This window comes from Cryptomeria japonica, chromosome 2 (genome assembly GCF_030272615.1).
Source record: "Cryptomeria japonica chromosome 2, Sugi_1.0, whole genome shotgun sequence".
NCBI classification, from domain to species: Eukaryota; Viridiplantae; Streptophyta; class Pinopsida; order Cupressales; family Cupressaceae; genus Cryptomeria; species Cryptomeria japonica.
In genome coordinates, this window is record NC_081406.1 from 50,068,411 (window position 1) to 50,083,819 (window position 15,409).

Sequence of the window (15,409 nt, forward strand, 5' to 3'; positions counted from 1 at the left end):
CAACAAAGAGGAGATCATCACATAACCTTCTCCTATATTCTATCACACCATTCATGGTAAAAGCTTAATCATTTCCAGTGTAGATGTTCAGACTACAAAGACATGGTATCATTTCTAAACTTGTTAACTTTCAAAATTTTCTTAATAAATTGTAAATTAGTAACAGGTTTAGAGAATATAAGATAAGAGAAGAGAGCTAGCCTAACATTCCGTAAGGCATTGGTAGAATAAAAACAAGGCACAAATGAGGTGCCTTTACTCAAGTCAAAGTTATTTTTGAACATCATTAGATATTACATATATTGCAGCTAAGAGGTTATAATACTTAAGAAATTATTTAAGGCATCATTAATGACAACTCTTATTTATAATATTATGTCCTCATAAATTTTGCCTGTAGCTATAAACCTAAAATGATAACCTAAATGCTGTAAAACCTAAATTGAAAAATATTCTTAACACTTCCATATAATGTCTATTTCGATTATCTCAAACATCTTTCAATCAAGGGAAAAATAAGAAAGAACTGCCTGCCTCACCCTTAATTCATTTCCTTCTTCAAGAAGTTTCAATTAAATTACTTTGTTTCCTTTAAAATTTGAATTCTTAGGATGTCAATCCCTGTAAAATAATCTAACTTGGCTGCTCCTGAGCAGTATGTTTCTTGAGAACTTCAAGGGTCTTCAAGTTCAGCTGTGATCTGGTTGAAAAGTTTTTGAGGATAGTGACGGGTGAAGAGCTGCTTCTAGATAAAGAGTACAAATTAACTGCCACAGAAGTGGGTCTTAGAGTTCTTTCAAATAGCATGGACATCTTATAGTGCAAAACACAGATGACTTCACTTTACAGTAAAAATGTTCAGGAGAATACAATTTCGGAGGAGCTGTTTCACATGGCAATTTCTCGCTTTGTTCCAATTATTGGCAATAATCCGATTGGAGGAGTTTTTACAATGAAATTGGTTCAATATTCCTCCTGTGTCAAATGCATCTTTGATGGCATGTCTCTTAATCTAAAGAAAGATTGTCCTCTCGCATTTAAAAATCCTATAAAATCTCCTGAGGATCAGATAAAAGATAATTTGTTGCTCAAGATTTGACAGTTGTACAAAGTTCTGTGTGTTTCGATAAAGCATACATCACCAGTTCCAGTTCCAGTTGGATTTGAGGGTTTGAACAGAGAAATGGTTCTCATATGTGATGACAGTTTGAGCTCGGAGAGCAATAATTCAACCTCTACAATGAGTGCAGAAGATAGCAACTTGCCCAATGTGACTCCTTAAAAGTCTTCTCGCAATTTTTGATATCTGTTTATAAGGCAGATATGTGCTCTGTTTTGTTTGAAATTGTATATCAACTAGTTTTAGATGTATGTGGTATAATGGAAAGAAAGTAACCAGTTTTGGTTAAATGCAGAAATTATGTACAGATAGTACAACATATATGTTTTGTAAAAAATTTAATCAATCAGATGGCATAATATGTATGCCTTGTAAATACCCATGCTTTGCTCATACAGCAAGAAAATCTAAGATATGAGACAGGTTACTGGCCGAAAAGGTCATATTTTGTAAATCATATTATATGCTCTTTTTATAAATCAGTATATTATGAGGTCACCCTCTTTACTTTAAAGAGATCTCTGTAAAATAATGCAGTGTATCATGATTTACCATCTCTCTCTGATTGCACTTGATGTAGGTGCAGTGAAAAGATTCACAGTTTGCACAGAATAGTTAAATCCATTTTCAAAACATAAATTACAATACCAAAAATAAATATCCACTCATGTAATCAGAAAATTCTTCATTGAAATAAATGTCTCGTAGTCTAGTATCAGGGCTATGAACCCATCTAAGCAAACAAAAAATATATAAACCCCTACACAAAATCAGCTATTAATTCACAGTCATCAACTCAAGCTCTGTTTCTTGTGGTAAGGTTACAAAAAGGAAGAAAAATGATTCTAATTCAGAAAGTAGAATCTAACTAATTGAAAGCCATTCCCAAATGTATTGTGCACTCTTCATTCTATATTTTGTAGAGTCAAAAATTGCATACCCCTATGCAATTTCACCTACACTTTTGTAGCCATTTAAGTGTCCATTACACTAGCATTTGAGTAGGCATGTTTCAGCCCTTACATCAGCCTTTTCCCTCTCAGGATGCTCAAGCCACCTTTTCAAAAGTTACCCTTTTAAATCAGTTTCATAATTGACTGCATGTTTCTCTTGTTTTTGAAAGTGATTTGTTTGGACATTTGTGTGCTGCACGGATGCCCACGCACTGTGCTATCATCCTGTGACATCTTAACGTTCAAATGTCAATTATGAGCATTTCGCCACTTGTCACCTACCCAGATCGGTGGAAACAGCTCAGAATCTTCCAAAATGACTCAACAACCTCTTCTTTCCCTCCTATTCTCACTTTTAAATCTATTCCTTCACTATATGCAATCTCTCTTGGTTCTCTATTGAAATCTCTCTTGTTCTCTGGGCTCTCACAACTTTATCTTGCTCTCTCTTATTCACTACAGCAGTCTCTAGCTTGCTACAGCAGTTTTTATAGATCTCTTGGCTTCCTCAAGCCTCTTGGGTAATATCTTTCTATTCTTCTAATCTCTTTGAGCATCCTGGGATTTATCACATCCCAAATCTTTTAAATCTTTTATCATTTATCTATCTATTTGTCTCTAATCTATCTATCTACCTGGTTGTTGTGGAGGTGGAAACACCAAAATTGGGACTTGACTGAGGCAAGTCTCCAAATGGCCCCAAACATTTTTCCTCTTGTGTGTGTGTACAGGTTTAGTGGAAACATTCAAACACACGGAGGTTTGAATGTGTATATTTATTTCATTTTCATTTATATCTATTATACTAGATTTGTTGTTACGTTTCCAACTTCTGGGTTTTGCAAGTTAGCCATTTTCTAAGTCCTTTGTGTTTTGATTTGTACAACACTACTGTGTGCCGCACTGGTCCTGGCCAAGATACTCAGATTTGGACAAAAACCTCTTTGTCGTCTGCTCTTTCTATTTTTGTATCTAGAATCTTCATTTTCTTTACCTATAATTAGATATTTTCACGAATTTAGTTAGTTGGAATTTGGAAATATTTGAATGTATGTAGTGAAATTGGTTCTCAGAGGATCATAAATTTCCTTTTGTAGAGTCACATTTCCTCCATTACAATTTTAAATTACATTTTCAAATTTTTCATGCACTCACACAAATAGTATAGCACAAGAACATCTCCCCAAAATTTCCAAGTTGTCAAAGGACATCTAGAATATTATACGTTCACAGGAGCAAGCATGAAACATCCCCTCCTAGCCACCCTGATTTCTTTTAGAATTTGCAAATTTTGAAAACATTGTCCAGGTTTTATGAAATCGTTGAGAGCATTCGACTGTTTCTTCTTTATTTTGGGGACATCTAGATGACCCTGACAATTGGGACAGCCTTAAAAAGAATGCAATGAAAATATAATAAATGGATGAGCCTAATTGGCAATTAAATTTTGTTTGATAAAAATAGCAAATATTCTAATATAAAATTAAACATTGTTAGAGAACAGATAAAAATTCTTACAATGGGTATCTACACTTAAAAAAGCTATTTTGTGAGTAATTCTAAAGTTATAATCAATAACATAGCACACACAATATACAATGTATAAATTTCATATGCATCCTTCTGAACCCCTTGTTGGCATGAACAAGGATATTACTTATCTAGTTCTGTAATGTCCCTACTTTGAAGTATAATTTAATAATAAAATTACTATACAAAAGGATAAAAATTAAAATTAAATTAAATATAATTAAAATTTGATTAAAGTTAATGAATGATCAAAAGGGATGATAAAGAATAAAGACTTGCAAGCATCCAAGCTCGCATACTGTCATTTTGCTCTACCATTAATGAGATAGGGAGGACATTACATCGTCAAGCATCTCAATTATAAAAGAAGATCAAACAAAGTATGGAATCTTCACTAAAGCTCGGCAAAAAAGGATATCAAAGACTTTGGAATCATCATCCGTATCTATGTTTAGGAGAACAACCAAACTCGGTATTGCTAAGGAATGTTGCCCTTCACCAGCTATAATAATATTTTCAATAGTTAGTGACTAACAACATGCAGTTAACGATTGATATAGAGATATTAAAGTTGGTGACTCTTAGCGATCAACAAACCGATGGACAAAGGAAGGTACCACTATATGAAGTTTGGGACTAATTCGCTGAAATGATGGCAAGCAGCCATTAGAAGAAAGACGTATAATGAACATCAAATAAAGACAAACAATATACAATGATATGTTATAGTGGTATGTGAATTCCAAACATTACAGAACTCAACAACCAAAACTAAGTCAGCAACTATCTTCATCTCATATGATTGACGTACCCTCCCAAGCTCTTTATTCCTATGGAAAGTCAGAAGCTATTGAACAGAAGACAACGTTGGTATAAACTATAAAGACAACAATAAATAATATCGATGAGGGCAATGGATTCACTATCGGCGATGATGAAAGTATACATGTAATCAAGATGCAATTAGTATTAATATCGATCAACAAGGATATCAGCAATTACAATCAATTATTAGAAAGGGCAAATAATAACTGATATTATGGTCAGCATTTACTATGAGAAGGCGCGATGATAATTATGTTACAGCGATTACAATAGTCAACATCGAGTATGTGTAGAGGCAACGATTAGTGAAGCAGTGATAGTCACGAAAGGGTGCAATTAGTGAAGAAAGGGAGACATTGATGAATATACATGAGATATGTCTCTTGAAGAGTAACTTATCATTCCATTTGGTAAGATATATATTGAGATCCATTTCATTCTCGCTTGGGTGTGAATTTATATCTGAATCCCATCATCCAGTTTGGATCTCTCTCAAAGAGCAATTACCGTAGGCACATAATCGATTTGATAAGGAATGGTTAGAAGGTTTTGGAGGCAGTAAACATCCTTGTTCTTGGTGGTGTGTAGAGTGATGTTCTTAATATGAATGCTTAATATATGAAGCACGATAATGTTCTTATGCAGAACTTAATAATAATATAATTATAGAAAATAATATAATGATTAGAATTATTATAATATTTTATAAGAACTGCTCTGCAGTAATATATATATATATTATAATGCTATCTGAAAATAAATAAACTATATAAATATAGAAATATATATAGAAATAATAATTTGAATGAACAATTTACTGATGTATGATTGATGAACAATTTATTGATTGAATGGAGGAATATCACTGATGGGTTTCATGTTAAGATAGTTTTATCTCCTAATCAGTTTAGTTTATGTCATAAGTATGTTGAGATGGATTAATTATGGTTAAAACAGGCCTAAACTTAGTAGGGGACATTACAAGTTCTCCTCCTAATTCTTGTTCACCCTTGTTAGTTAACCTAGGGTATGCATAAAATACTAATCTCTTTATGTCACATATCATAAAATTAAGACACTTGCCATAATCTTATGTAGTCTTGTGTCTCACCTTGGCCTATATAACCTAGGTTGCCGGTTCGGGTTAGAAGAACTGGTATGCCGATATGGCAAAATTTTGAAAAGGGGTTTGGGTTCGTTAGTACAAAAACATGTAAATTATATATATATATATATATATATATATATGCAGCCTATAAGCATGAATTAAGATTAGCATGTCACAAAGCATCATATAAACAACAAAACCAGCATAAACTTGTAATAATAGCATCATGATCATACCATAACAGCATCATACACATCAAGTTTAATATCAAAATGACAAAATATTCAAGTACCATTGTTTCAACTTTCAACAATTTAAAGTTTAATCATCAAATGGATTCCCTAATTCATCATCCTCATTCTCCTCCTCCTCCTCATCCTCCTCATCATTGACATTGACATTAGATGAACCAATGCTAATGTCACTTGCACTTGCACTATAAGTTTGTATTAAGGAATTTAGATCAAAGATAGAGAATACAATAGTCTGGTAATATGTAGTGAGGATAGACTTTAATAAGATCACTGCAATGAATATGTTTTACCTCCGATGTGTGTATATATATATATATATAAGCACTCAGGGACAACAACTACTTGAAGTCTTATCAGATTACAACCTTGATTCTAGTGACAATTGTAACATTGTCATTATCATAGGTGTAATAATTTTAGTATCATGATATCCAGCACATTCCGAGACAGAAAATTAATATAGTCAATCATAATGTGATTGTTATCATAATTTCTGACATATTTCGGAACAATCATTTAATGATAACAATTCAATAACTCATCATAGCAAATTTAGTATCAAGATTTCCATTCCAGGACAGCAACTTAATGTAGTCAATCTTGATAACAGATCAGACTATTGTGAAAGTCGTCACCTTACAATAGCGATCTTACACTTCCATCACATGAAAGATCGTCACCTTCCATGACATAACACATACATACAATATTGCATTCAAGATATTCATGAATATATCAATTACATATGATTAAGATTAATATCAGAAATTTCCATTATAATTTAGTCATACCAAGTTTACCTCTAAAGTACTCCACTTTCAACTTGCAAGAGGTTTGGTGAATATGTCAGCACTAAGCTCTTCAGTGCTGATGTAGGTCAATTTGATGACATCTCTGTCTACCATATCTCTTATGTAATGGTATGGGATTTCTATATGCTTGGATCGATTACGAAAAACTGGATTTACAGAAAGTTTGATGCAGCTTTGATTATCACAGTGAATCACAGTGGGGTTTAGGGGCTTCCCAAATAGTCCAACTAGCAATTTCCTTAACCATACTACCTCACGTGCTCCCATGGAGGCAGCCATATATTCGGCTTCAGTGGAACTCTAAGCAATTGCTGACTGTTTTCTGCTAAACCAGGATATCATAGCTGATCCAAGACTAAAGCAACACCCCGTTGTACTTTTACGATCAATGGAACTTCCTACCCAATCGGAATCAGAATACCCTTGAAGTTGTATCTCAACATTTTTATACTTCAAGCCAAGTCCAATAGTGCCACGCAAGTATTTCAGAATATGCTTAGCAGCCATTACGTGAATCTTCTTAGGTTCGGACATGAAATGACTTAACACATTGGAAGCGTAACAAATATCAAGACGAGTGTTTACCAGGTACATAAGAGATCCAATAATTTGTCTATAGTATGTAGGATTTGTAGGTTCTGAATCTACTGCTTCACTTTTGAGCTTATGAAGATTTGTTTCCATTGGAATGGATAGAGGCTTACAATCTATCATACCAAATATGGTCAGGATATCAGTGGTGTATTTTCCTTGATTTAGGAAAATGTAATTCTCTTTTTGCCATACTTCTAGGCCCAGAAAATAGTGCAGTAGACCTAGATCCTTCATATCGAATTCAGCCACAAGATCTTGTTTGCATTTTGCAATGAGGTGATCTTCTCTTGTTATCAACAAGTCATCAACATAGAAAACAAGTATTAACATGTCACCATCCGATATTTTGAAGTATATGTTAGAGTCTGCTTCATTTTTGGAATATCCTAGTTTGGAGAGATAACTATCTATCCTTCCGTACCATGCCCTGGGAGCTTGTTTAAGGTCGTCGAGAGTTTTTTTTAGTCTACACATATAGAGATTTCTATCATGTGTAGCAAAGCCTTCAGGTTGTTCTATATATACTTCTTCCTCAATAACACCATTCAAAAATGCGGTCTTCACATCCATTTGGTGTATCTTCCACCCTTTGGAAGCTGCAATGGCAATGATGGTTCTTACAGAAGTATATCGGGCAACTGGAGCAAATGTCTCTTCGTAATCAATTCCAGCCTTTTGAGAGAACCCCCTGGCAATGAATCTGGCTTTGTGTTTTTCAATACTACCATCTGGTGCATATTTGATTTTGAATAACCACTTTGATGAGACAACTGATTTGTCTTTTGGTCTAGGTACAATGTCCCAGACATCATATTTTAAGATAGATTGGTATTCCTCAACCATTGCCTCTTTCCAAGCTTGACATGTTAAAGCCTCTTCAACATTTGATGGTTCAGATTTTGTAAGTTCGGTCATGAGGGCAACATAGCATGATTGACTTCTTGTTTTCTTATTCTCTTTGAAGATTTCATCGGGTTCCACATTATTTTCTTCAATCATCTTTCTTGCCCATAGTGGTCTTTTCTTCTTGTTAGGATTTTCAGCATTCTTGAAATTAGGTGATTGAAGTTCATGATTTTCTATGCTATTCTCCCTCTAATTTTCAATTGTAGGATTTTCATCTGATTCTGCGGTTAGATCATCTTTTGCACTTAGAGATAGTTTATAAGCAGCATCTTCTTCAAATTTGACATCTCTACTGATTTCAATGGATCTTCGTCCTGCACTATAGACTCTGTATCCTTTAGTGGTTTCGTTGTAGCCAACAAATATGCCTTTCTTCCGAGAGGGTTCTAGTTTGGTTCTCTTTTCTTTAGGAACGTGAATATACACGTGGCAACCAAAGATTCTTAGATGGCTTAAATCTGGTTTATTTCCTGTAAAGGCTTCTTCAGGTGTTATATTCTCTAGGATTGAATGAGGGCATCTGTTTTGAATGTACACAGTTGTATTTGAGGCTTCAGCCCAAAATGAGATATGTAGATTTTGATCATGCATCATGACTTTAGCAGCTTCGATGATGGTTCTGTTTTTTCTTTCTGCAACTCCATTTTGTTGAGGATTATAAGGTACAGTACACTCCCTCTTAATCCCAACAGAAATGCAGAATTCTTTAAAATTTTCAGAGATATATTCACCCCCATTATCTGATCTTAGAGTCTTTATTTTCTTCCCAGCTTGATTTTCCACTAGGGCCTTAAATTCTTTAAATTTCAATAACACTTCATTTGATTCTTTGAGTTTTATGAAATAGATCCAAGTTTTCCTAGAGTAATCATCAACAAATATCACGTAATACAAGAATCCCCCTAGTGATGGTAATGACATTGGACCACACAAATCAGTGTGGACAAGTTCTAGTACAACTTTTGATTTGTGTTCACTTGAGGGAAAGGACCCTTTTGAGTTCTTCCCTAGAACACATCCTTTACAAGTTCCAACAAGATCAGATTTTAGATTGGGTAATCCTGCGGTAATTTTTCCTATAGAAGGTAGACACTAAATCGAAGATGTCCTAATCTTCTATGCCAAATTTCATTAGAGTTTGATACTTCATGATTTAGTGCTTGTTTTTTAGTATTACATAATCTGTATAAACTACCATCTCTAGATCCTATAGGAATAGCATTCTTTATGTTAAGAGTTTTTAGGCGAGAGTAGAACTTTATCTTCATGGAAGGTGACACAATATCCTTGATCAGCTAGTCCTGAAATAGAGACCAAATTCCTTTTGATGCCTAGTACAAAGAGAACATCTTTCAATTGTAATGTAACTCCTGTTCTTAATTGAATTGAGCAGGTCCCAATTCCTTTCACTGGATAGGTAGAATTGTCTCCTATTGTAACTTCTTCAGTTGAGTGGCCTTCAAAGGTTTCGAATTGATCTCTAAAACCGGTTATGTGTCGAGATGCTCCACTATCGATTATCCACATATGTTTGTTTGAGTTTAGTTCGCTTGATAAGGCTAAGAAAAATAGAGGATTCTCTACTTCCTTGACTTCAGCTATGGTTGCTTGAGCTTTCTTTCTTTCTGGGCAGAACCTGTGAGTGTGTCCAAATTTATCACACTTGTAGCATTGAATCTTGGAGAAGTCTTTGCTTTTGTGATTATTTCCTCTCTTTTGTTTGAACTTCCTTTTCTTCCCTTTGTTGCTTGTGTTAGCATGTAGTGCTTGAATTTCTCCCCCTTTGTTTGGACTCAATCCTCTTGTGATTAGTCGAGATTCTTCTTGAGTACAATCATTCTTGAGTTGATCGAATTTTGGTAGTGTCGGACGAGCACTAATGCCTTGAATAAAGGATTCCCAACTGGATGGTAATCCCTTAAGTGCTATTAGAGATAGCTCCATATCATCTATATTATTCCCAATAGTTGACAATTGGTCTTTAAATTCTGAAATCCTCATGAAATAGGATGTGATTGTTTCTTCTTTGTTCATGTAGATATGCATTAATTGCTGTTTTAAAGTGAGCAATCTGCTTACATTATTTATTTCATATGAGTTTTGAATGGTCTTGAACATATCATAAGCTTGATCTTCTTTCATCTGCAAAAACAAATCAAAAGATGACTAAGGACATAATAAATTCATTTCAACATAGTATTTCACACCTTAAATCATCAACAAAAGATATTAAAATGAAGTTAGTTCAAGACTCTTTCCAGGGACAGGCCCTATAAGAATTTCGCCCTGGACCCTCTGGAAGGGTCAGGAGCGAATTTTGCATTCCTAGCTCATTTAGACCTCCTTTCAACATTACCTCACAATTAGCTCCTCGCCTGGCCCCAACAAGGTGAAAAAATAGCAGTTTCAAAGGATTTCGCCCTAGACCCTCTGGAAGGGTCAGGAGCGAATTTCTTCCTCTAGCCCAAAATCATCATTTTTGGAGACCAAAATCCATTCAAGGGCAATCTCAAGCGCTTCTATCATCCTTGTCTAGGCCTGACTTGGCACAAATGTGAAAGGAATAGGTGGATTTAGGATTTTTGCTTTGGACCCTTTGGAAGGATCAGGAGCGAAAATCTCATTCTTGACTTGATCCTTCATCTTTTCACCTCCAATCTTCTCTAGAAGGTAACGTAGCATCATTCTCATGCAAGGATCAAAGTCTTAAGCCCAAGCAAGGTCAAAAAGGTAGGCTTGTAAGGAATTTCGCTCTGGACCCTTTGGAAGGGTCAGGAGAGAAATTCACCTTCTTGGCTAGAATCCTTCATTTTTTCAAAGCTCTCACACATTTCCAAAGTCCAAACATGTCCACTCTTCCCCTCAAGATGCCTTGCAACTCAAAATTTGGTCAAACTAGGCAGGAAATGAGCCTTAGGGGGATTTTCGCTCTGGACCCTTTGGAAGGGTCAGGAGCGAAAATCACCATTTGGGCTTGATTGTTCATTTTTTAAACTTCAATTTTCTCCTGGAGCCAAATATAGATTGTTTTCCATCAAAGGAGAAAGGTTTCAAGCCCAAACAACGTAGCAAATGAGGTTTGTAAGGAATTTCGCTCTGGACCCCTTGGAAGGGTCAGGAGCGAAATTCTCTTTTGGGCCAAAATCTTGATCTTCCAAATCATCCAACTCCCTCTCAAGGCAAGAACATACAAATTCCTCCTTCATCATGCCAACGCCTAGCCAAAACAAGGAAGAAAACAAGAGATATATGGATTTTCGCTCTGGACCCTTTGGAAGGGTCAGGAGCGAAAATCATGTTTTGAGCTTGATTCTTGACTTTTCCAACTCCAATCCTCTTTGAGAGGCAAACATAGATCCTTTCTCTTGCATCTCCACCAAGATCCTGACTTTGGCTAGAGGGAAAATGAGTGCTTTCAAGAATTTTGCTCTGGACCCTTTGGAAGGGTCAAAAGCAAAAATCATCCTTGGGCTCAAATCCTGACTTCATTTTCACATTTCCTCATTCAAACAAGCGTTTTTACCTTCATTCAAGCCTGGGAATGCGTTAGTTCTAGGTTTTGGTCAAAGTAGAATGTCTTATGGAGAATTTCGCTCTAGACCCTTTGGAAGGGTTAGGAGCGAAATTTGACATTTTGGTCTCTCCATCAGGATCATTTTATGGAATATAACTTAAAGTATAAGATGTTTGAGAGTGGTTTCGGACCTCCAGAAGTTATATTGCAAAATCTAGTTTTTGGAGGATTCTTCAGTTTTCCAGACTTAGTCAAATTTCAAGATCAGGACATTCCAGACAGCCAAATTTCAGGACATTTGAAGATCAGGGTGATATTCCAAACTTCATCACTCACCAACTCGACCTAACTCAGACCTTCAAGGATGATACTCACTCACCAAGCAAGACACAATTAGCAACAAGAGCAAAACCAGGCCTTAAGGAAGACTCTCAAAGAAACCCTAATTTTGGGGCCCTGCAGACTCACCCTAGCTCAAGCAGAGCCTGCCATCTTAGTGATCCCCCTGGCGACACTCAAAAAGCAAAGGCTAACAGACAAAACTCTAAAACCTAGAAAGCAAAACCCCACAATGCGAAAAAAGTAGGGGTCCCCATTTGCAATGGGGCGATGTGTGAATACGTCACAACATCTAGCGTCACCTTGAATAAATGTTCTTGAACATTTCAGAGATAAAGACTCAATTGACACTTAGAACCTCCGGAAAATTCAACCTAACTTATCAAGAGATTAGAAAATGCACTCAAAGTGGAAGGAAAATCCTTAACCAGATCCAGACACTTAGTCTTTGATTACCCAGGTGTGTGCAAGTGTATTCATTCCTCTCGACAAGATAATTATGACCTTCAGGTTCCCCTGTGATCGGCTACGTAGTATATCTGAACTTCTTAAGAAAGGATAGAGCCTCGCTACCAATCAAACGTCTATAGTCCCGACAATGTTATCGCCGCAAGCTCACGAACATTGCTCCATTGCCAGCCGAGCATCCATAGCCCCGATGGGGTTACTCGTATGTTCCCTTTAGCCAATTTTGATATTTCATTTCATTTCATTTTTTCTAGATTTTTCTCTTTCATTTTCTCATTTTTTCTTTTTGATATTGCTTTTACATTCTGTCAATTCCTTTGGCTCGTAAGCAGTGAAGCTTACTACGGTTTGAGGATTGCGGTGGACCTGAAGCCAGATTTTAGATTTTTCACCAATCACAGCTTTGCCTGAAAACCATAATGACTCAGAGTCTATTAATGTGTAAAGATATAGTAATGAACAGATGTCGGCATCAAGGTGCAGAAAATTATTCCCTTCCAAGTCAAATACAGGGCCTGATCAGATGATAAAGTTGGAGAGGAACAACCTCGGATTCCAAGCACTTCATGAATTGACATCTAAGAAATGAGTCTAACATAAGATCCAGGATATTGCCAGCGTGTGAGCAACAACACAGACGCCTTTCTAACGAATGGAGGCTCCCACTCAAGACACATAAACTAAACAGACGACCGACAAACCGAACCCAAAAGCAAACAAAGCTAAGACAAACCAAAAGCTAACTAAAGAAAGCAAACAACTAAACTACCTGAGCCACACTAGATCATGAGTCAAATGACTCAAGGCAAATTAAGAACAAGGCTCAAAAACTTCTAACTAAAGACACGAAAAGAAAACCTACTCCAAACCTATATACAAGACTCCTAGACTCAACACGATTCAAAGAAGCGAAATATATACATGACTTCACATGATTTCTCAGGTTGTGCAACAGGAGCATGGCAAACGTGATGGTTCTCAGTCAGGCAAATTCATCCTTAAACACAGAAAAGCAAGCTCTCACCATGCATCTCTCATACTCAAGCAAGTTTTCACTCAAAATTATCAACTGAGGCAATTCGTTAGGACCATGATCAATCCAGATGCAAGTTGTTTTCCCAAAATCTCCATAATCAAAATCATAATAACTTTCAAGGCTAGGATTAAGGAAAGAGGCAACCTGGCATTATTCGTGCTTAGATGGAACTGGATTGTCGGAAGCGAGATCACCAGCTGCTTCAGGAGGTCGCCATTGATGATGAACTATTCCACGAGCATCCACAGTGTGTTGATCTTGATTAGGAAGTTCCTCTTGAAACAAGCTCAGCGCCCCTTCGAATAGCTCAACATTCTCTGTTTTCACTAAGATATCTTGCATAAACCAGGCATCTTCATGAAATTTTGTTAGCATATCCTCAAAAATGAGTCTCCTTGAGGGATTGATTTTCAAAGATATCCTCTAGTTGATCAAATATAATTTCTGGTGGCATTTCTCTTCAAGCATAGTCTCAGGAGGTCGGAGCTGATGATGGATCATATCACTCATAGTAACTTGCCTATCTTGAAAAAATTTTGGCAGTGATTCCATTTGTACTTCTTCTATAAGATCCTTCAACGCTTCCTCAAATAGCATGATGGTGATGAAATCTTTAAGCGCCCCTTTGAATTGTTCTTCATACTTGGGCTCACTCATGATGATCTGTAATTCTTCATTCAATATGTCAACTTGATTGTCCTCTTTAAGAATGCCATTTGAAACCTCCTGCAATTCAATCTCAAGGATTTCCTTTTGTAGCATAAATGAGAATTCTTCAAGGAATGAGTCATCTTCTCCTCTAATTGCTTGTTCAACTCCTGGATCTTCCTTTATCACTATTTGAGTATTCTCAACTGATTCTTCAACTTTTGTTTCATGGTATTCCTTTTCAGGTGCAAGGCATGGCGAGCTATCCACTGTAATACATTGCTCCTCAGGTGCATTTGTATCGTCAACGTACAACCGATCCTTCTCACAATTAGATGTTGGAGCAATGTCTTGTTCATAGGTTCTCCTGAATTCAGCTGCGAGATGTGCACCCCCAGATCTGTTCATAATACATTCTTCCTCGGACAAAGTTGGCATTCCAAACTGGTTTCTGACTTGCTTGATAGCCATTTCACATACTGAGCAAGTAAATTCAAAGTGAGGTGAGTTGTGAATTCTACACCACAATGGTAGTAATGTGTTCTCTGAACGCATTTCACCATTCAAAATGAGCCGACTCTCGATCATCCACAAGAAGCTTAGAAGAGGATCCTTGCTCTCTGGGACACTGAAGTTACCTTCTTCTATTTCTGGCCCGAGGACATCATAAAAGAAGATTTTTCCCTGCGCTACCGATTCCATCCTTGATAAGTACTTCAAGTAATGCATTTCATCATGTTCCTCTGTCTCATGGATTCGACACTGCCCTGGTCTTGCAAACTCGAACAATCTATGTGGATAAAGCTGTGTATCTAATCCCCACCAAAGTTGAGGAAAATCAACTTGTTGCTCCTCGTGCAATTGTTGCCGCTCCATTGAGAAATCTTTTCTTTTCTTTTTTTTCTTTTTTTTTTTTTTCTATTTTCACTTTTTTTTTGAATTTTCTATTTTTCACTTCTTTTTTTTTTGAATTTTCTGGAATAAGAGAGAACTTGAATATCTCAAATTCAACTTGAGAGCTCAACTGGTTCCAGCTTGCTTCCTTCTTCCGTAAGTCCAACTGACGATCCAGCAATCACCTCCTTTCTACGTACTACCTCCGTCGAGTGTTGAAGATGACTTTCCACTGATCTTCCTTGGATTCAAGAGTTTGTATTCGCTCACCTTTCTTCTGCTTCAATTATGTCGAGCGTAGAGGAGGGTAAAAAGCTCTAGATATCTTTTCTAAATATGACTTGATGAGTTCCACTGACCGTGGCCTGACAATGATTAGCCCTCCTTCTAGCGCCAATTCTGTTGAGA

General features: G+C 36.4%; 1 protein-coding gene across 4 annotated transcripts in view; it reads right to left on the bottom strand.

Annotated features, from left to right (window-relative positions):
* Nucleotides 1–15,409, bottom strand: part of LOC131046168 (ATP-dependent zinc metalloprotease FTSH 12, chloroplastic) — a 316,628-nt gene that overhangs the window by 172,253 nt on the left and 128,966 nt on the right. The gene's annotated exons all lie outside the window — the stretch shown is intronic.